This window comes from Neovison vison, chromosome 3 (assembly GCF_020171115.1).
Source record: "Neovison vison isolate M4711 chromosome 3, ASM_NN_V1, whole genome shotgun sequence".
NCBI classification, from domain to species: Eukaryota; Metazoa; Chordata; class Mammalia; order Carnivora; family Mustelidae; genus Neogale; species Neogale vison.
Window position 1 is genome coordinate 114,433,351 of NC_058093.1, and position 21,301 is coordinate 114,454,651.

The 21,301-nt window shown below is 39.6% G+C and overlaps 1 pseudogene; it reads left to right on the top strand.

Annotated features, from left to right (window-relative positions):
* The first annotated feature begins 14,778 nt into the window (after positions 1-14,778).
* Positions 14,779-16,584, top strand: LOC122903546 (annotated as a pseudogene).
* The last annotated feature ends 4,717 nt before the right edge of the window (positions 16,585-21,301 follow it).

The following is a 21,301-nucleotide window of genomic DNA, read 5'->3' on the forward strand; positions in this document are numbered from 1 at the left end:
GACAGTCTTTTTAAAATTGGTCTTCTCCCATATCGAAAGGTTATCAGTTACTGAGAATATATACTATGCACAAGTTTTCCTCCCACTAAGTACAGGTAAAAATCCTGAACACTTTATATAGAAAACAAGCATAAGAAAATTTTTAAAGGTGAAGAGAATAAAGCAAACTAATTAGGAGTTTTCAGGACCCAAGGAACAACACATTAGTAAGTTCCCTGGCTTCCTTTTGCATTATATATCCCAAAGTTGGAGCTGAAGAAGCCAACAATGCAGAAATGCGAGGGGATACAGATAACAAACAAACAAAAAAAAACCACATACACACACACACACACACACAAACCCTGCTCACTCTACTCAAAGCACCAAGAAAAAAGAGTTGGCCTGTCAAGACAGAAACCTTCAGATGATAACTACTCAAGCCAAACACAAAAGAAAAAAAAAAATGTGACCCACCACAACTTAGGTCAGCAAAAGTCAAGGGGGAACACTAATGTCTATCCTTTCCAGCTATACTGAAGCACCAAACAGCCTCTCCTGCTGCCATGCTAGTATCAGCCAAGGCCAAGTAGGGGGTCAGGATTTGGTTCCTATTGAGCAGTGAAGAGTTTTCTCCTTTTGCCATGGTGGCAGTGGAGACCAAGGAGGAGACTGGACTTCCATAAGCACCCAGCAGCGAGGAGGTATTACTTCCCCACCCCACTTCCACTGGGTTAGTCAGAGGAGGTCTGGGAGAGAGTCAAGACTTTCACAACCACTCAGTGGTAACAAGGCCATACACCTTTCCTGTGCCAGTGGGGGCAACACGGGAAGAAGTAAACTGGAATTCCTACCTCTTCTTGCCAAGGAGACATCAGTGGAGGCCTACAGAAAGGCCAGACTCCCAACCTCCCTCACCTATAATCATGAGCCTTCACACTTCAGGTGTCAGTGGGGCCAAGTGGGGAAGCAAGACTTCTACCCCAAACTGGCAATAATGAGAATGCATACCTCTCTTTCCCCAGCACAGTGGTATCAAGGAGGCCAGCTAAAACTAAAAGACTTATGTAAGATCCAGACACTCTTAAATTATAGCGAAAAATTCTCAAATTTCAATCAAGAACCACTCATCGTACCAAAAGCCAGAAAGACTTCAAAGTGAAAAGAGACAATAAATATCAACATCAAGATAATAGAGATAAAAACGCAGCTGTTGCACCAACATGGACGGGATTGGAGGAGATTATGCTGAGTGAAATAAGTCAAGCAAAGAAAGTCAATTATCATATGGTTTCACTTCTTTGTGGAACATAAGGAAGTATGGAGGACATTAGGAGAAGGAAGGGAAAAATGAAGGAGGGAGAGATTGGAATGGGAGATGAACCATGAGAGATTATGGACTCCAGGAAACAAACTGAGGGTTTTAGAAGGGGGGGGGGTGGGGGTTGGGTGGGCCCTGTGATGGGTATTAAGGATGGCATGTACTGCATGGTATTATACATAAACAGTGAATCATGGAACACTACATCAAAAATTAATGTAGTACTATACAGTGACTAACATAACATAAAGAAAAAAAATAACCTTAAAAAAATACCAGAAATGTTAAAAATGCCTGAAAATGATTTTAGAGAAACCACGATAAAAATGTCTCAGAGAAATCACAAACATTTGGGAAACAAATGAAAAAGTACAAGATGCCAAAGAAATAAAGATTTTCAGTAAAGATACCAAAAATATAAAGAAAAAACAAATGGAAATTATAAATAAAAAACATGATAGCCCAAATAAAAAACTCAGTGAGTGAAATCAATAGCAGAAAGGAAGGGACAAAGAAAAGAGTCAATCAGTTACAAAATAGAACAATACAGTTGGAACAGAGAGAAAACGGGCTGAAAAATTAATATCTTAAGGAACTCATAGGAGTATAACAAAGCATCTAATCATTTCATAGAAGTTGCAGAAGGTGAGGGGGAGAGGGTGAGGTAGAAAATGTACTTTAAATATTGATGAAAACTTCCCAAATTTGGAAAAAGAGACAAACTTAGACTCATGAGTCTGTTGACTCCAAACATAATTAAATTAAGGAAATCCACACCAAGATAAATCATAGTAAAAGTTCAATGAAAAGCAAAAAAGAAAAATTTTTAACTGGTGGGAAAAGAAAAAAACTACATAAAAAACTAAGAACAATCTGTATGGTGATTAACATAACATAATAAAAAAATAAAAAAAAATCATGAGGAATCTGAAAAAAATAGAATTAATAATTTCAGTGAAGTTGCAGTTTACCCGATAACAGAAAAAATAATCATATTTATGCATACATATTAACAATGAACACTAAGACAGAGGCTAAAATTTAAAGTAAAATACAACTTACAGTCATTTAAAAATGAAATTTGGTATGCTTTGATGGCTTAGTCAGTTAAGCATCTGCCTTTGGCTCACGTGATGATCCTGGAGTCCTAGGATCCAGCTGGCATTGAGCTCTCTGCTCACTGGGGAGCCTGCTACTCGCCCTCCCCAATCCCCGCCCACAGCTTGTTTTCTCTCTCTTGCTTTCTCTGTCTATTTCAAATAAATAAATAAAATTTTAAACAAAAAAATGTAAAATGTTTAGGTATAAATTTAACAAGACATGTACAGGACTTGTATCCTGAAATCTATAAAATGTAGTTTTGATGAAATGAACCAACAGGAATCTAAATAAGTGGAAAGCCATACCATAATGATGAATTAGAAGACTTAATGTAAAAGATGCCAATTCTCCTCAGAAGATACCTAGGAACTAATCTAACTAAAGAGGTAAATTATCTGTACTCAAGAAACTACAGAACACTTATGAAAGAAATTGAGGAAAACACAAAAAGATAGAAAAAAAATATTCCATGCTCATGGATTGGAAGAATAAACAATATCAAAATGTCTATCCTCCCTAGAGCTATTTACACTTTCAATATCATTCCTATTAAAATTCCATTGGCATTTTTTAAAAATCTGGAAAAAAAAATCCTAAAATTTGTGTGGATCCTAAAAAGACCCCAAGTCATCAAGGAAATGTGGAAAAACAGGAACAAAGCTGGGGACATCACATGGCCTGACTTAAAGCTATATAACAAAGCTTTCATCACCAAGACAGCATAGTATTGGCACAAAAACAGACACATAGACTAATGCAACAGAATAGAGACACCATAAATGGACCTTCAACTCTGTGGTCAACTAAACTTTGACAAAGCAGGAAAAAAAAAATCAATGGAAAAAAAGACACTTTTGGGGCAACTGGGTGGTTCAGGCGTAAAGCTTCTGCCTTCAGCTCAGGTCATGATCTTCGGGTCCTGGGATCAAGCCCTTAATCAGGTTCCCTGCTCAGTGGGAAGTCTGCTTCTCCCCCTCCCACTCCTCTGATTTGTGTTTCCTCTACCTCTCTCTCTCTCTCTCCGTCAAATAAATAAATAAATAAATAAATAAAATCTTCCCAAAAAAGTAATATTAAGACAAAAGATACTCTCTTCAATAAATGGTGCTGGCAAAATTAGACAGCTACATACAGAAGAGTGAAACCCAACCATTCCCTAGACCATACATGAAGATAAACTCAAAATGGTTGAAAGACCTCAATGTGAGATAGGAATCCATTAAAATCCTAGAGGAGAACATAGGCAGTAATATCTTTGACACAGCAAAGGAAATAGTCAAAAACAAAGAGGCAACCCACAAAATGAAAGAAGATATTTGAAAGTGGCATTACAGATAAAGGGCTGTCATCCGAAATCTATAACTCAACACTCAAAAAAACTAATAACCCCATCAAAAAAAAAAAAAAAAATGTTCAGGAGACATGAACAGACACTTTTCTAAAAAAGACAAACAAATGACTAACAGACATATGAAAAAATGTTCAACATTACTAGCCATCAAAAAAATACAAATCAAAACAGCAATGAGATACCACCTAACACCAGTTAGAATCACCAAAATTAACAAAATAGGAAACAACAATTGTTGGTGAGGATGTGGAGAAAGGAGAACCCTCTTACACTGTTGACACTGTTGGTGGGAATGCAAATTCTACAGCCACTCTGGAAAACAGTATGGAGTTTCTCAAGATGTTGAGAATAGAACTACCCTAAGATCCAGCAATTGCACTACTGGGCATTTACCCCAAGGATACAGATATAGTGAAAAGAAGGGATGTAGTCTCCGCAATGTTCATAGCAGCAATGCCCACAATAGCCAAACTGGAAGTAACCAAGATACCCCTCCACAAATGAATGGATAAAGAAGATGTGGTACAGATACAGGCGAGGGGGGATAAGATGGCGGGGGAGTAGGAGGAGGTGCCTTTTCAGCTGGTACCCCAAAGTGAGCTGATTACCTACCAAAGAACTCCATTCACCCATGAAATCAGCCTGAGATCAGAATTATACACGTCTGGATCTCTACAGGGGCAGAAGACGCCAGTGGACAGGTAAAGCAGAATGGGAAGGCGGACTGATATCAGAAGATAAACAAAAGGGGGGACAAGATGGCGGGGTACTAGGAAGAGGCGTCTTTTCAGCTGGTACCCCAAAGTGAGCTGATTACCTACCAAAGAACTCCGTTCACGCATGAAATCAGCCTGAGATCAGAATTATACACGTCTGGATCTCTACAGGGGCAGAAGACACCAGTGAGCAGGTAAAGCGGAATGGGAACAGCGGACTGATATCGGAAGATAAACAAAAGGGGGAGGGAGCCACCAGAGGCGACCAGTGCAAAAGTAATACCCCGATACAAGCTAGAGTGCCCTGCGTCTGGGGACCAGCATTAACTTGGAGACTGGTTGAAAGCACTCCAAAAGAGCAAAGGATCGCGGTGGCAAATTGTGGGAATCGGGGCGGCTAGGGACAGGGGCTTAAGTCCCCTGTCCCAGACGGCCTCCCCGGCGCGGAGGCAGAGAGAGTGCGGCGGGGAAACCGGCTCCTGGTCCCTAAGCCGCCAGCGTGCCCCAGAGCGCGTGGGTTCTGGCTCCTGTGAGGGGATGGGAGCTGCACCAGACTGCAGAACGCGCGCTAGCCCTACCACAAAGCTTGAGATGCGCGCGCACGTCCCTCCAACTCTCCTGGGTTTCTAAGGCCCAGGGGCGCTTCTTGACCCGCGCCATTGTTTCAAAGTCTAAGCCGTGCTCGCGCGAAACTCTTCCCCTGACAGAGGCGCGCAAAAGCCCAGTCTGCGGCTTACGGACCAGCGCCCGGTTCTCAGTGCCCCAGACGCGCACCCGACCCACAGCCGCCTCTGAAAAGAGGTGCGCGCAAGCCGGGCACTCCCAGCCTGGGCCAGCGGCAAAAACTCAGTGTGCGATCGCTGCTTGGAACCTCTCTGGCAGTCAGGAGCTCCCAGACAGCCGCCACTGCCTTGGCTTTGGGGACAAGCAAAAGATCCTACGCCCCCAGGGTCTGCAACTTGGAACCTGCACTGCCAGCGTCCAAGGGGGAATTTATTCAGCTTCTGCACCCAGACTGAGGCTTCTCTCTGAGACGGAGATCAGGAAATGTTCCAAGGTGCACCTTGACTGCACCAGAGTTGATACATCCAGCTACATCTGTTCAGTCTTCTCCCACCAAAATGACTAGGAGGAGGAATGCCCAACAGAAGAAAAATACAGAGGATGGACCTTCTGCAACAGAGCTAATGGCTATCAACATAGACAATATGTCGGAAAGAGAATTCAGGCTAACAATTATCCAGGCAATAGCTAGGTTGGAGAAAGCCATGGATGACCAAACAAAATTGATTAGGGCCGAACTGAAAGCGACCAGACAGGATGTTCACAATGTTAGGGCGGAGCTTAAAGCTACCAGGGAGGAGGTCCACAATGCTCTCAATGAGTTCCAATCCAATCTAAACTCGCTCAAAGCTAGGGTAACTGAGACAGAAGATAGAATTAGTGATCTGGAAGACAAACAGATAGAGAGAAAGGATCAGGAGGAAGCCTGGAACAAACAGCTTAGATCCCACGAAAGCAGAATTAGGGAAATAAATGATGCCATGAAGCGTTCCAACGTCAGAATTATTGGAATTCCTGAAGGGGAGGAGAAAGAAAGAAGTCTAGAAGATATCGTGGAACAAGTCCTTCATGAAAATTTTCCGAATCTCACGAATGAAACCAGCATTCATGTACTAGAGGCTGAACGGTCTCCACCCAAGATTATACATTCCAAAAAAACATCACAACACCTGATAGTCAAATTGAGAAATTATAATTGTAGGTATAATCTCTTGAAAGCTGACAGGGCAAAGAGGCTCCTTACTTACAGAGGGAAGCCCATCAGAATAACGTCAGACCTGTCCACAGAGACCTGGCAAGCCAGAAGAGGCTGGCAAGATATATTCAGGGCACTAAATGAGAAGAACATGCAGCCAAGAATACTTTATCCAGCAAGACTGACATTCAAAATGGATGGAGAGATAAAGAGTTTCCAAGACCGGCAAGGCTTAAAAGACTATGCAACCACCAAGCCGATACTGCAGGAAATATTAAGGGGGGTTCTATAAAAGAGGAAAATCCCAAGAATAGCATTGAACAGAAATATAGAGAGAGCCTACAGAAAGAAAGACTTCAAAGGTAACTCGATGTCAATAAAAATGTATCTATCAATAATCACTCTCAATGTGAATGGCCTAAATGCACCCATAAAACGGCACAGGGTTGCAGATTGGATAAAACGACAGGACCCATCCATTTGTTGTCTACAAGAGACCCATTTTGAACCTAAAGATACACGCAGACTGAAAGTGAAGGGGTGGAGAAGCATCTTTCATGCCAATGGGACTCAAAAGAAGGCTGGGGTAGCGATTCTCATATCACATAAATTAGACTTCAAACTAAAGACTGTAGTCAGAGATACAGAAGGACACTACATAATCCTTAAAGGGACTATCCACTAAGATGATCTAACAATTGTAAATATCTATGCTCCCAATATGGGAGCAGCCAATTACTTAAGAAAACTGTTAATGAAGATAAAGAGTCATATTGATATGAATACACTAATCGTAGGAGATCTTAACACGCCTCTTTCAGAATTAGACAGATCATCGAAGCAGAAAATCAATAAAGAAACAAGAGCATTGAATGACACATTGGACCAGATGGACCTTATAGATATATACAGAACGTTCCACCCTAAAACAGCAGAATACTCATTCTTCTCAAGTGCACATGGAACCTTCTCCAGAATAGACCACATACTAGGTCACAAATCAGGACTCAGCCGATACCAAAAGACTGAGATTATTCCCTGCATATTATCAGATCACAATGCTTTGAGACTGGAGCTCAATCACAAGGAAAAGTTCTGAAGGAACTCAAACACCTGGAAGCTTAAGACCACCTTGCTTAAGAATGCTTGGATCAACCAGGAAATCAAAGAAGAAGGGAAACAATCCATGGAAACCAATGAGAATGAAGACACTTCGGTCCAAACCCTATGGGATACAGCAAAGGCGGTACTAAGGGGGAAATACATAGCCATCCAAGCATCCCTCAAAAAAAATTGAAAAACCCAGAATACAGCAGCTGTCTCTACACCTTAAAGAACTGGAGAATCAACAACAAATCAAACCAACTCCACACACAAGAAGGGAAATAATCAAGATTAAAGGAGAGATCAATGAGGAAGAAACCAGAGATACAGTAGAACGTATCAATGAAATTAGAAGCTGGTTTTTTAAAGAATCAATAAGATCAATAAACCATTGGCCACACTAATCCAAAAGAAAAGAGAGAAAGCCCAAATTCATAAAATTATGAATGAAAAGGGAGAGATCACAACGAACACCAAGGAAGTAGAAAAATTATCAGAAGTTATTATCAACAGTTATATGCCAATAAGCTTAGCAACCTAGATGAAATGGATGCATTCCTAGAAATCTATAAACTACCAAAATTGTACCAGGAAGAAATTGACAACCAGAATAGACCAATATCTAGTAACGAGATTGAGGTAGTGATCAAAAACCTCCCAAAAAACAAGAGCCAAGGACCTGATGGATTCCCTGCGGAATTCTACCAAACTTTCCAAGAAGAAATAACATCTATTCTCCTGAAGCTGTTTCAAAAAATTGAAGCAGAAGGAAAACTTCCAGACTCTTTCTATGAAGTCAGCATTACCCTAATCCCCAAATCAGGCAAAGACCCTACCAAATCGGAGAATTTTAGACCAATATCACTGATGAATATGGATGCTAAGATTCTCAACAAGATCCTAGCAAACAGGATCCAACAGCACATTGAAAAGATTATCCAACAAGACCAGGTGGGATTCATCCCTGGGCAACAAGGATGGTCCAACATTCACAAATCAATCAATGTGATAGAACAAATTAATAAGAGAAGACAGAAGAACCACATGGTCCTCTCAATTGATGCAGAAAAAGCATTTGACAAAATCCAGCATCTGTTCCTGATTAAAACGCTTCATAGTATAGGGATAGAGGGAACATTCCTTAACTTCATCAAATCTATCTATGAAAGACCCACAGCAAATATCATCCTCAATGGGAAAAAGCTTGCAGCCTTCCCGTTGAGATCAGGAACATGACAATGATGCCCACTTTCACCACTCTTGTTCAGCATAGTATTAGAAATCCTACCAATAGCAATCAGACAACAAAGGGAATAAAAGGTATCCAAATTGGCAATGAAGAAGTCAAACTCTCTCTCTTGGCAGATTAATTGATTCTTTATATGGAAAACCCAAAGGATTCCACCCCCAAACTACTAGAACTCATACAGCAATTCAGCAACGTGGCAGGATACAAAGTCAATGTGCAGAAAACAGTGGCTTTCTTATACACTAACAATGAAAATACAGAAAGGGAAATTAGAGAATTGATTCCATTTACTATAGCACCAAGAACCATAAGATACCTGGGAATAAACCTAACCAAAGAGGTAAAGTATCTGTATTTGAGGAACTACAGAACACTCATGAAAGAAATTGAAGAAGACACAAAAGGATGGAAGACCATTCCATGCTCTTGGATTAGAAGAATAAACATTGTTAAAATGTCTATACTGCCTAGATCAATCTATAATTTTAATGCCATTCCAATAAAAATTCCACCGGTATTCTTCCAAGAGCTAGAGCAGAGTCGCCTGGGTGGCTCAGTGGGTTAAGCCACTGCCTTCAGCTCAGGTCATGATCCCAGAGTTCTGGGATCGAGTCCCACATCAGTTCTCTGCTCAGCAGGGAGCCTGCTTCCTCCTCTCTCTCTCTGCCTGCCTCTCTGCCTAATGTACTCTCTCTCTGTCAAATAAATAAATAAAATCTTTAAAAAACAAACAAACAAACAAAAAAACCCAAGAGCTGCAGCAAATAAACCAAAAATTTGTGTGGAATCAGAAGAGACCCTGAATCACTAAGGAAATGTTGAAAAACAAAGATAAAGCTGGGGGCATCATGCTACATGATTTTAAGCTTTATTACAAAGCTGTGATCACCAAGACAGCATGGTACTGTCATAAAACCAGACACATAGACCAGTGGAACAGAGTAGAGAGCCCTGATATGGACTCTCAACTCTATGGTCAATTAATCTTCGACAAAACAGGAAAAAATATACAGTGGAAAAAAGACAGTCTCTTCAATAAATGGTGCTGGGAAAAACAGTTATAAGTAGAAAATGAAACTCGACCATTTTCTTACACCGTACACAAAGATAACCTCAAAATGGATAAAAGACCTCAACATGAGACAGGAATTCATCAGAATCCTAGAGGAGAACATAGGCAGTAATCTCTTCGATATCAGCCACAGCAACTTCTTTCAAGATATGTCTCCAAAGGCAAAGGAAACAAAAGCAAAAATAAACTTTTGGGACTACATCAAAATCAAAAGCTTCTGCACAGCAAAGGAAACAGTCAAAAAAAAAAAAAAAAAAAACCCAAAGAGGCAACCCACGGAATGGTAGAAGATATTTGCAAATGACAGTACAGACAAAAGGTTGATATCTAGGATCTATAAAGAACTCCTCAAACTCAACACACACGAAACAGACAATCATATCAAAAAATGGGCAGAAGATATGAACAGACACTTCTCCAATGAAGACATACAAATGGCTATCAGACACATGAAAAAAAATGTTCATCATCACTAGCCCTCAGGGAGATTCTTTTTTTTTTTAACTTTAAATAATTTAATTAAAGTCAAGAAAGATCCCATTGCAGTTTTGACTAACATTATCCTAAACCCATATATTAATTTTAGCAGGAACTGGCATTTTTACAATATCTAGTTGTTTTTTTTTCCAATTTATTTATTTTCAGAAAAACAGTCTTCATTATTTTTTCACCACACCCAGTGCTCCATGCAAGCCGTGCCCTCTCTAATGCCCACCACCTGGTACCCCAACCTCCCACCCCCCCCCGCCACTTCAAACCCAGAAGATTGTTTTTCAGAGTCCATAGTCTCTCATGATTCATCTCCCCTTCCACTTTACCCAAAAGCACATACCCTCCCCAATGTCCATAACCCCTAACCACCCTTCTCCCAACCCCCCTCCCCCCAGCAACCCACAGTTTGTTTCGTGAGATTAAGAGTCACTTATGGTTTGTCTCCCTCCCTATCCCATCTTGTTTCATGGATTCTTCTCCTACCCACTTAAGCCCCCATGTTGCATCACCACTTCCTCATATCAGGGAGATCATACAATATTTGTCTTTCTCCGCTTGACTTATTTCGCGAAGCATGATACGCTCTAGTTCCATCCATGTTGTCGCAAATGGCAAGATTTCGTTTCTTTTGATGGCTGCATAGTATTCCATTGTGTATATATACCACATCTTCTTGATCCATTCATCTGTTGATGGACATCTAGGTTCTTTCCATAGTTTGGCTATTGTGGACATTGCTGCTATAAACATTCGGGTGCACATGCCCCTTTGGATCACTACGTTTGTATCTTTAGGGTAAATTCCCAGTAGTGCAATTGCTGGGTCATAGGGCAGGTCTATTTTCAACATTTTGAGGAACCTCCATGTTGTCTTCCAGAGTGGTTGCACCAGCTTGCATTCCCACCAACAGTGTAGGAGGGTTCCCCTTTCTCCGCATCCTCGCCAGCATCTGTCATTTCCTGACTTGTTGATTTTAGCCATTCTGACTGGTGTGAGGTGATATCTCATTGTGGTTTTGATTTGTGTTTCCCTGATGCCGAGTGATATGAATCTATACTCAGAAAACTATAAAGTACTTATGAAAGAAATTGAGGAAGACACAAAGAAATGGAAAAATGTTCCATGCTCCTGGATTGGAAGAATAAATATTGTGAAAATGTCTATGCTACCTAAAGCAATCTACACATTTAATGCAATTCCTATCAAAGTCCCATCCATCTTTTTCAAAGAAATGGAACAAATAATTTTAAAATTTATATGGAACCAGAAAAGACCTCGAATAGCCAAAGGGATATTGAAAAACAAAGCCAAAGTTGGTGGCATCACAATTCCGGACTTCAAGCTTTATTACAAAGCTGTCATCATCAAGACAGCATGGTACTGGCACAAAAACAGACACATAGACCAATGGAACAGAATAGAGAGCCCAGAAATAGACCCTCAACTCTATGGTCAACTAATCTTCGACGAAGCAGGAAAGAATGTCCAATGGAAAAAAGACAGCCTCTTCAATAAATGGTGTTGGGAAAATTGGACAGCCACATGCAGAAAAATGAAATTGGACCATTTCCTTACACCACACACAAAAATAGATTCAAAATGGATGAAGGACCTCAATGTGAGAAAGGAATCCATCAAAATCCTTGAGGAGAACACAGGCAGCAACCTCTTCGACCTCAGCCGCAGCAACATCTTCCTAGGAACATCGCCAAAGGCAAGGGAAGCAAAGGCAAAAATGAACTTTTGGGATTTCATCAAAATCAAAAGCTTTTGCACAGCAAAGGAAACAGTTAACAAAACCAAAAGACAACTGCCAGAATGGGAGAAGATATTTGCGAACAACGTATCAGATAAAGGACTAGTGTCCAAAATCTATAAAGAACTTAACAAACTCAACACCCAAAGAACAAATAATCCAATCAAGAAATGGGCAGAGGACATGAACAGACGTTTCTGCAAAGAAGACATCCAGATGGCCAACAGCCCTCAGGGAGATTCTAATTAAAACCATATTGAGATATCACCTTACACCAGTCAGAATGGCCAATATTAACAAAACAGGAAACCACATGTATTGGAGAGGATGTGGAGAAAGGGGAACCCTCTTACACTGTTGGTGAGAATGCAAGTTGGTGCAGCCTCTTTGGAGAACAGTGTGGAGATTCCTCAATAAATTAAAAATAGAACTTCCCTGTGACCCTGCCATTGCAATACTGGGTATTTATCCCAAAGATACAAATGTCGTGAAAAGAAGGGCCATCTGTACCCCAATGTTTATAGTAGGAATGGCCATGGTCGCCAAACTATGGAAAGAACCAAGATGCCCTTCAATGGACGAATGGATAAGGAAAATGAGGTCCATATACACTATGGAGTATTATGCCTCCATCAGAATGGATGAATACCCAACTTTTGTAGCAACATGGACGGGACTGGGCGAGATTATGCTGAGTGAAATAAGTCAAGCAGAGAGAGTCAATTATCATATGGTTTCACTTTTTTGTGGAGCATAACAAATATCATGGAGGACAAGGGGTGTTAGAGAGGAGAAGGGATTTGGGGTAAATTGGAAGAGGAAGTGAATCATGAGAGACTATGGACTCCGAAAAACAATCTGAGGGGTTTGAAGTGGCGGGGGTTGGGAGGTTGGGGTACCAGGTGGTGGGTATTATAGGGGGCACGGATTGCATGGAGCACTGGGTGTGGTGAAAAAATAATGAATACTGTTTTTCTGAAAATAAATTAATTTTAAAAAAGAACAATAAATGAAACAAGATAGGATAGGGAGGGAGACAAACCATAAGTGATTCTTAATCTCACAAAACAAACTGTGGGTTGCTGGGGGGAGGGGGTTGGGGGAAGGGGGGTAGGGTTATGGACATTGGGGAGGGTATGTGCTTTTGGGTAAATTGGAAGGGGAGGTGAACCATGAGAGACTATGGACTCTGAAAAACAATCTGAGGGGTTTGAAGTGGCGGGGGGGTGGGAGGTTGGGGTACCAGGTGGTGGGTATTATAGAGGACACGGCTTGCATGGAACACTGGGTGTGGTGAAAAAATAATGAATACTGTTTTTCTGAAAATAAATAAATTGGAAAAAAAATAAAAAGAAGATGTGGTACATAAACACAATGGAATATTATTCAGCCATAAGAAAGGATGAATAACCAACGTTTGCAATGACATGGATGAAACTGTGGGGGATTAAGTGAAGTAGATCATACAGATAAAGACAATTATCATATGGTTTCCCTCATATCTGGAACATAAGCAATATAATGGAGGATCATAGAGGGAGGGAGGGAAGTCCAAAGGGGAGAAACCAGAGAAGGAGATGAACCATGAGAAACTATAGACCCTGAGAAACAATCTGGGGGTTTCAGAGAGGAGGAGTGTGGGGGGAGGGGATAACAGGGTGAAGGGTATTGAGGAGGGTATGTGATGTGATGAGCACAGGGTGTTATTCTTAACTAATTAATCATTGAACACTGCATCAAGGACTAATTATGTACTAAACAGTGGCTAACTGAACATAATAAAAAAAGAAAAAAAAAAAAGAAAACACACTTATGGTTACCATAGGGGAGGCTGGTGGGAGATGAGTTAAATAGGTGATGGGGATTAAGGAACATACTTGTTCTGGTGGCTCTGGGTGATATATGAAAATGCTGGATCACTACATTGTGCACCTGAAATTAATAACAAACTGGAAGTTAAATAAAAACTTGATGAAATTTAACTATATTTAGTTATATGAAATTAACATATTGAAACTATAATTAAAAATATGATTTATAGTTGATTGAAGAAAGAAAGAAATATTTAGGTGTTAGTCTATCAAAACAGAGGCAGGGATTGTATCCTGAAAAGTGTAAAATGCTGATGAAGAAAAACATACAGAATCAAAAATAAACAGAGATGTCTTTGTTCATATCAAAATTAAATTTTGTTCATTAAAATTAAAACTTTAACATCGTGAACAATGTCACTAAAAGGATGAAAAGACTAGCTATCAACTAAGTGAAAATATTTGCGAAACACATACCTGGCAAAAGATTTAGATCAAAAACATATGAAAAAACTCAATATTAAAGAAACAACCTATCTAATTAGACAATGGGCAAAAGATATATTAAAAAATTCACAAATTAAAAAGAGAGAACACTCACTGAACACTTCCTCTCCAGATTGCTATTTTCTTCTCAAGCCAAGTCAGACCTACATAGAAACAACTAGGTCTAAAAGATCCACAGTTGGCAATGATCTTGGCACTACCTATTTATGTAGGTGTTTTCCATCACAGGGAAGTGGAAATAATTGCTAATGATGAGGGAAACTGAACTTCCCCAAGTTATGCCTCCTTTGAAACTGAATGATATATCAGTGATGCTGCCAAGAACCAGGGGCATATGACTTGTCCAAGGTCAAATAACTGATGTAAAAGTCAAAATATCAACCTAGGAGGTCTGGCATTAAAATGTAGGTTCTTAACCACTTAACATAGTTGTTGCCTTATCATAGTTGCTCTAGAACTGTTTGTAACATTTTGGGCAAATCACTTAATCATCATTATTTCCTCATTTGTAACATAAAAGAACTGATCTGTAGAAAAAAAAAAAAAAGAGCCAAGTGACAATGAACCCCACTGACACAGTTTTGATGCCAAATGTCTGATTGGATGTAGATTTGACAATGCTGTTGTTCACTCTGATATGAAACACAGGCCCTTCAGAGTGTGAGTGATGATGGGAGGCACAAAGTTCAAGTAGAATACAAGGGAGAAAAAAAAAATCCATTCAGAGGAAGTGTCCCCTGTGGTTTTGAAAAAGAGGAAGGAAATTGCAGAGGCTTACCTTGGGAAGACTATTACCAATGCAGTTGTCACAGTGCCTGTTTACTTTAATGACTCAGCTACAAAAGATGCTGGGATTACTGTTGTCTTAATGTACTTAGAATCACCAATGAGCCAACTGCTGCTGCTATTGCTTATGACTTAGACAAAAAGCTGGAGCTGAAAAGAATGTGTTGATTTTTTAATTTAGGATGGGACACTTTTGATGTGTCAATCTACACTGTTAAAGATGGGATCTTTGAGGTCAATTCTACACCTGGAGACACCAACTTAGGTGGATAAGAATTTAATGACTTAATGGTCAACCATTTTATTGCAGAGTTCAAGTGCAACATAAGAATGATCTCAGGGTCTTGGGATCGAGTCCCACATCGGGCTCTCTGCTCAGCAGGGAGCCTGCTTCCTCCTCTCTCTCTGCCTGCCCTTCTGCCTACTTGTGATCTCTCTCTGTCAAATAAATAAATAAAATCTTTAAAAAAAAAAAAAAAGAAGGACATGGGAGAGATCAAGAAGTCAATCCAAAACCTCTGTGCTGCTTGCTTGCAAATATGCTAAGCATATATTTTCTTCCAGCACTCAGGCCAGGATTGAGATTGATTACCTGTACAAAGGAATCAACTTCTCTACCTCATTATTCATGCCTGATCTGAAAGATTAAATGCTGATTTATTCCATGACACGTTGCACCTTATAGAAAAAGCCCTTCAGGATGCCAAGCTATACATACATCAGGTCCACAATATTGTCCTGGTGGGTGGTCTTACTCATATCCCTAAGATCCAGGAACTTCTGTATGACTTCTTCAATGGAAAGGAACTGAGTAAGAGCATCAATCCTGATGAGGTTATTGCTAATGGTGCAGCTATCCAGGCACCATCGTTTCTGGAGACAAATTTGAAAATGTTAAAGATTTGCTGCTGTTGGATGTTACTCAATTTTCTCTTGGCTTCGAAACTGCTGGATAAGTCATGACTGTATTTATCCAGTACTATACTACCATTCTTACCAAACAGGTGCAAACGTTCACTACCTTCTCTGACAACCAGCCTGATGTACTCATTCAGGTTTATGAAGGTGAGTATGCCATGACCAAGGATAACAACCTATCTGGCAAGGCATTCCTCAGGCTGAAGTCACTTTTGATATTGATACTAAATGCATCCACAATGTCTCTGCTATTGATAGGAGTACAGGAAAAGAGAACAAGATTACCATTAGTAACTACAAGGACCACATGAGCAAAGAAGATATTGAGCAATGATTGAGGAAACTGAGAAGTAAAAGCTGAAAATTAGAAGCAGCAGGACAAGGAGTCCTCCAAGAATTCACTTGAATCTTATACATGCAACATAAAAGCAGATGTTGCAGATGAAAAACTTCAGGGCAAAATCAATGATGAAGACAGACAAAAGATTCTTGACAAGTGTAATGAAATCATCAACTAGCTTGATAAGACCCAGACTTCAGAGAAGGAAGAATTTGAATATGAGCAGAAAGAGTTGAAAAAAGTCTTCAACCCCATTATTACCAGGCTGTACCAGAGTACAGGAAGCATGTTAGGAGGAATGCCTGGGGACTTCTCTGGGGATTTCTCTAGGAAAAAAAAAAATTCCCATTCACACTAATGAAAGAAAATGTGAAAAGCAAATCTCACACATAGATCAAGGGAATTAAAAAAATACCAAATATTAAAAATATGAACAAACAGAAAGCCATACTGTGATTTTGACTGGGTAAGCTCTACATTATGAAAATATTAGTTCTTCTCCATTTAACCTACACATTTAGAAAGGCTTAATCAGACTTCCAGTTTCAAATAGTAGACTGAGTACATGCATTTATATCTTTTCCTCTTAGGGTGCCTGGGTTGGCTCACTTAGTTAAGTGTCTGCCTTTGGCTGAGGTCATGATCCCAGGGTCCTGGGATTAAGCCCCCTGTTGGTCTTTCTCATCAGATGGTAACCTGCTTCTCCCTCTCTCTATGTCCCTACCCTGCTTGTGCTCTCTCTCTGTCAAATGAATAAATAAAATATTTTAAAAACATATTCACTAATACATGTATATATGAAATCTTGAGAAAAAATATATATCTCACAGATGAAAGTTTATATATATATATAACTTTTATAATACATATATGTATATATACGTATCTACGTATTATATATATGTATATGTCTATCTTACAGATAATAGTTTATATATATAACTTTTATAATATATACATATGTATTATATATATATGATTTCATTTTAATGATAACAAAGCAAGAAGATGCAAAAAGATGCTGACAAAAAAAAAGAATTTAAGTTCAAGATGGAGAGAAGATAGAAGAATATTTACAGCATGGGAGAGGCATGGAACTGCTGAATGGGGCCAATCTGCCCTCCTCAACCCCATAGGATCTTCCATTTTGAGGCTATTAGTCTAAAGGAGAGAAAATAAAGAATTAAAATGTGTGTGTGGAGTAGTGGTTCTCATCACCACACCATCACCCACAAACAACAGAGACACCTAGGAGTCTCAATACCAGACCTGCTCTCTACAGGCAGAAAGGTGAAAATTTATAAAGAATTTGAAAAATCTGGGGGAGAACTAGAGTGCCTGATGAGGCTGTTAGAAGGCCTGAGAAAAGCATGCAATGTCCTGTTCTCTCCTTTATCTAATAAAACTCATTGGGCCCCAACCTGCTCATTTTAAGGAAAGACCTTCAGTGGACAATCCCTATCCATGTGCACATGTTCCCAGACAGACTTACCATTCTTCACTCTTAAATATGAAATGAAACATGAAAACCAAGGAAACAAGACATTTAAAGACAGTCTACTGATGTACCCCAAGGAGCAGAAAACCATGTTGCACATTGATGATGTTCAATGAATATTTGCTGAATAAGTGACTGGCCAAAATAAAAGTAACAAAAACTGACAGTGGAGGAAATGTAATTCAGGAAATGGAAAATAAATTAACATATAAAACAAGAAGTATAGTATTCTTGGTGAAGTTTGGAATTATATTCCTCTCATAAAACAACAATAGACTATTAAAGAAGTAAGGTAAACAAAAGGAAGGAGGGAAGAAGGAAGGAAACAGGGAAGGAAGAGAGGAAGTGAAGGAGGAAGGAAGGAAGACTGATGGAAAGGGAGGGAAGAAGAGAGAGAGCTAGAGAGAAAGGAAGAGAGAGAGAGAGAGAAAGGAAGGAAGGAAGGAAGGAAGGAAGGAAGACAGGAAGAGAAAGGGAGGGAGGAAAGATAGAAAGAAACTCTATTTTTTTAATTTTTTTTAAAGATTTTATTTTTATTTATCAGAGAGAGAGAGGGGGAGAGAGCGAGCACAGGCAGACAGAATGGCAGGGAGAAGCAGACTCCTTGCTGAGCAAGGAGCCCGATGTGGGACTCGATCCCAGGATGCCGGGATCATGACCTGAGCCGAAGGCAGCTGCTTAACCAACTGAGCCACCCAGGCATCCCTCTATTTATTTTTTTTTAAATGAAGTTTCCCATCCACACCACCCCCCACAAAAGAATTGAAAGATACAATAGAGGAAAATAAACAAAACATTGAAAAAAATGAGGAGATAAATTACATAAGAAATGGTCAATATTGCAGATGTATCATGGGCATATAGTTTATTTTTCTGGAGGAATTCTGGAGTTCTAGGGGAGAGTGGTTAGATCCACATACATGTATGTGCTCATGTGCACACACACATATGTACCCATACCCACATACATACTTGCAGGCACACATGTTAACCCCCATGCACATTTGGAGCTGTGTTGCTGAGACCTGCTCCCCTGGTGGCTGTTTACATCTAGTACTTTCTATGCAGATTCTCACTACTTCATAATCTCAAATCCAACCTAGAAGGTTGGATAGGACAGACTGCATGTGCTGCAACAGCATGTGTACCCTAATTTGGGAGTGGAGGTTCTATGAATGAACATGATAAGGAAATGTAAGTGTGTCCAAGCATATGATTCAAGTGTTCCTAATGCAGCACTGATTCTCTACCACTGATTTAAAAATAAGCTTGACTTCTGCATCCACCTTTTGGTTAAATATAAGTGGATCTTCTGATTGTAACTGAGACCTAGCACCCCTAATTCACTTCCACCCTCCCTCTAAGTCCTTCTGTACTTCCACCAAGCCCAAGGTAACCCAACCTGGCTAAATGACAGCTGTTCATGTCTCTGGATATCCATGTCAAAAAATATTAACTTTGACACTTTGACCACCCTTAGAGTTAGCTTTAATCCTTGAGAGAAGATAAAACCATAAAGTTCTGGATATAGACATAAGAAAATGTCTTCATGGTCTTGGGAGTAGACAAAAAATTCTAAGAAATGTTGAGTACATTAACCAAAGAAGAAAAAATAAAATTTACTTCATAAATTTTTCATGTAAATTTTGCCTGTAAAGTACACCATTAAAAAGGCAAAAAAACAAGCATAGACTGAGAGAAAAAAATATTTGCAATAAATACATATAACAAAATTTTATTCAAAATATGTAAAACAGGGGGCACCTGGATGTCTCAGTTGGTTAAGGATCTGCCTTCAGTTCAGGTCATGATCTTAGTGTCCTGGGATAAAGCCCCAAGTGTTGGGCTCCCTGCTCAGTGGGGACTCCACTTATCCCTTTCCCTATGCCCCTACAACTTGTGCTCTATCTCTCTCAAATAAATAAATAAATAAATAAATAAATAAATAAAATCTTTGAAAAAAGAATATGTAGGGGCACGTGGGTGGGTCAGTGGGTTAAAGCCTCTGCCTTCAGCTCAGGTCACAATCCTAGGGTCCTGGGATCAAGCCCTACATCTGGCTCTCTGCTCCATGAGGAGCTTGCTTCCTCCTCTCTCTGCCTGCCTCTCTGCCTATTTGTGATCTCTGTCTGTCAAATAAATAAATAACATCTAAAAAAATATGTAAATATGTAAAACAATCAATGAAGACATAAAACTGAAATCAAAAATTAACAAAGAGGGGCGTCTGGGTGGCTCAGTGGGTTAAAGCCTCTGCCTTCAGCTCAGGTCATGATCTCAGGGTCCTGGGATCAAGCCCTGCATTGGGCTTTCTGCTCAGCCAGAAGCCTGCTTCCTCCTCTCTCTCTCTGCCTGCCTCTGCCTACTTGTGATCTCTGTCTGTCAAATAAATAAATAAAATCTTTAAAAAAATTTAACAAAGAACTTGAACAGACACTTCACAGAAGAAAATATATGTAAAGTTAGTAGAAATAAACATTGACTAGATGTTCACATGAATTAATTAGTTATCATAGAAATGAAAGAAAAAAACACATTGTGGTATATCACTACACACTTACTAGAATAATAAAAATTAATCTAAATGTTGGGAGTAGGATAAATGAATCTCTCATACATTGCTTTCCAGATTGTATATTTTTCCTTAAAAATCATTGACACAACTTTTACCTTTTAATAATATCACATTTTATCCAAAAGATTAACTGGAAGTGTAATGAGAATTTCCCATTCTTGCTCACAGATAATTAGGAAAACTCATTAACTAATAATTTTTCTATGACCTCTCATTCCAGAATTGAAGGTTTCCCCCCTCCCTGCCTTTCAGGTTCTTATAAAGTATCTCTTTCTCTCAGATTCTTTCTTTTTTTTTTTTTTTAAGATTTTATTTATTGGGCGCCTGGTTGGCTTAGTGGGTTAAGCCGCTGCCTTCGGCTCAGGTCATGATCTCGGGGTCCCGGGATCGAGTCCCACATCGGGCTCTCTGCTCAGCAGGGAGCCTGCTTCCTCCTCTCTCTCTCTCTCTCTCTCTGCCTGCCTCTCTGCCTACTTGTGATCTCTGTCTGTCAAATAAATAAATAAAATCTTTAAAAAAAAAGATTTTATTTATTTATTTGACAGAGAGACACAGTGAGAGAGGGAATACAAGCAGCAGGGAGTGGGAGAGGGAGAAGAAGCCTTCCCACCAAGCAGGGAGCCATTCATGGGGCTTGATCCCAAGACCCTAGGATCATGACTGGAGCTGAAGGCAGACGCCTAATGACTGAGCTACCCAGGCACCCCTCTCAGATTCTTTCTTAACCTTGCTTTTTAACCTCAAAAAATAATTTATGAAGTTTTTTACATATAAATAATTTCAACATAGATCCATTTTAAATGTTCTCCCCTTTAAAAACATTTATTTATGTATTTATTTTTTATTTCATTCACTCATTCATGGGGTTGAAGTCCTCTTCTTATTTCTCTTTGTTGTTGTTGTTCATACAGTACATCATTAGCTTTTGATGTACTGCTCCTTGATTCATTGTTTGCATATAACACC